The 2,258-nt window shown below is 68.2% G+C and overlaps 1 non-coding gene across 1 annotated transcript; it reads right to left on the reverse strand.

Annotated features, from left to right (window-relative positions):
- On the reverse strand, window positions 1–119 carry LOC128823861 (5S ribosomal RNA). Its single transcript, XR_008442096.1, has one exon. It is a non-coding gene; the product is annotated as a 5S ribosomal RNA (ribosomal RNA).
- Between the last annotated feature and the right edge of the window lie 2,139 nt (window positions 120–2,258).

Here is a 2,258-nt window from a genome sequence, read left to right on the forward strand (position 1 = left end):
TGCCTACGGCACCTGGGATTCCCAGGCGGTCACCCATCCAAGTACTAGCCAGGCCCGGGACGGTTTACCTTCCGAGATCGGACGGGATCGGGGGCGTTCGGTCCGGTATGGCCGTAGGCACCCGGCCCCCGCGCCTCCTCGCCCGCTTTCCCCTGCCGACGCCCGGGCCTGCCGCACGGTGAGCCCCGGTCGGACTGCCCCCCTGCGGCAGGGCCCCCGTCTCTCGCGGGCCCGGTCCTTTTTTCCTTCTCGAGCTCCGGGGCCCGGGCTGGCCGCCAGAGCCCCTCCGCCCGCCCGCCCTCCCCGGCGTCGGGGAAAATATTGTCCCGGACATCCAGTGCGCCCTGATCCTGTCAGCCGGGGGGGGGGGTGGGTGGGTGGGGGGCAGTCCCTCGCTGCGGCCGGGGAGGGTGAGCCCAGGGCGGCTTGCCTGCCGTCCGAGTCCCCTCTCGGCCACCAGGTCAACCCCGAGCCGAAAGGGCTGAAAATTTTTCAGAGTCCCCTCCCGGGCACCAGGTCAACCCGTGGAATCGAACGGGTTCGCCTGCTGGCCGGTTCGCTTCCCGGCCACCAGGTCAACCCGTAGGTTTGAACGGGCACGCCCGGTGGCCGCTTTCCCGTCCGGTCACCAGGTCAACCCGGATCTCCCTCCTTCCCTGGGCGCCCCCTCCTCGGAGGCGTCAGGTTCCATTTTCTTTTTCCCCCCAGACTTCCAGGGGCCCGATCCAGTCGGCCGGGAGGCAGTCCCTCGCTGCGGCCGGGGTGGGTGAGGCCAGGGCGGCTTGCCTGCCGTCCGAGTCCCCTCTCGGCCACCAGGTCAACCCCGAGCCGAAAGGGCTGAACATTTTTCAGAGTCCCCTCCCGGGCACCAGGTCAACCCGTGGAATCGAACGGGTTCACCTGCTGGCCGGTTCGCTTCCCGGCCACCAGGTCAACCCGTAGGTTGCCGACGGGGCTAGCCAGTGGCCGGTTTGCTTTCCGGCCGCCAGGTCAACCCCTAGGTTTGAACGGGCACGCCCGGTGGCCGCTTTCCCGTCCGGTCACCAGGTCGACCCGGATCTCCCTCCTTCCCTGGGCGCCCCCTCCTCGGAGGCGTCAGGTTCCATTCTTTTTTCCAGACTTCCAGGGGCCCGATCCAGTCGGCCGGGAGGCAGTCCCTCGCTGCGGCCGGGGAGGGTGAGCCCAGGGCGGCCTGGTCCATGTCTCTAGTGGGCCCGATCCTTTTTTGGGGTGTTTTTTTTTTTTTTTTCCGAGCTCCGGGGCCCGGCCCGCCCGGGCAGCCCTCCTCGGAGGCGTGAGGCGGATTTCCCCCCCCCCCCCCCAGACTTCCAGGGGCCCGATCCTGTCGGCCGGGAGGATGTCCCTCGCTGCGGCCGGGGAGGGTGAGCCCAGGGCGGCCTGCTTGGCGGCCGGGTCCATGTCTCTAGTGGGCCCGATCCTTTTCTTCCCTTTTCCGGCTCCGGGGCCCGGGGTGGCCGGGTAGCCCTCCGCGGTGGCGTCGGCAATTTTTTTTAAAAAATCAGACTTCCGTGGGCCCGATCCTGACGGCCGGGAGGCAGTACCTCGCTGCGTCCGGGGACGGTGAGACGCTCGGCCACCGGGTCAACCCGGAGGAAGCGGGCTGGGGGGAAAAAAAAAAAAAAAAAAAAAGTTTTCCAAGTCTGAAAAATTTTCAAAGTCCCCTCCCGGCCACCGGGTCAACCCCTTTGGAGCGAATGGGTTGACCTGACGGCCGGTCGTCTCGCGGATGTCCGGAAGGGGTCGCCCAACGCCGTCTCGGCCGACCGAGGGAACCACGAGGTGGCGCCCGGTTCCAGTTTCGTACCGCCGAAGGCGGGGCTTTGGCTTTTTCGACCCGTCTTTCGAGGACTGTGTGCGGAGATTTGTGAGGACAGGTTTTTCAGAGCCTGTGAGAACCGGAGCTCAGCCTAGGGGATCAATCCGAGTATTGTACCCGACCCTGCCCGGCGTGGGAGGGGGGGAACGGGCACGTTTGAGGGCGGAGGCCAGCACCCACCCGGCCCTCCGCCGAGACGGCCCGCTTTTCCCGGCTCTTAGCTCACGGGCCCCGCAGCGGCCGGGAGCCGAGCTCCGAGTGTCGGCGCCCCCCCGGAGGGAGGGGGGGCCCGCTCCTCTCGCGCCCGCCGATCGATGTGGCGCTGACGTTCGCGACGGGAAGGGCCCTTCGCGGGCCGGCACCCCAACCGCGGGGCCGTCCGGTGTTCAGGCGGATCGGGACCCTCTTCCTTTTCGCGTGC

The sequence above is a fragment of the Malaclemys terrapin genome, chromosome 15 (genome assembly GCF_027887155.1).
Source record: "Malaclemys terrapin pileata isolate rMalTer1 chromosome 15, rMalTer1.hap1, whole genome shotgun sequence".
Lineage (NCBI taxonomy): Eukaryota > Metazoa > Chordata > Testudines > Emydidae > Malaclemys > Malaclemys terrapin.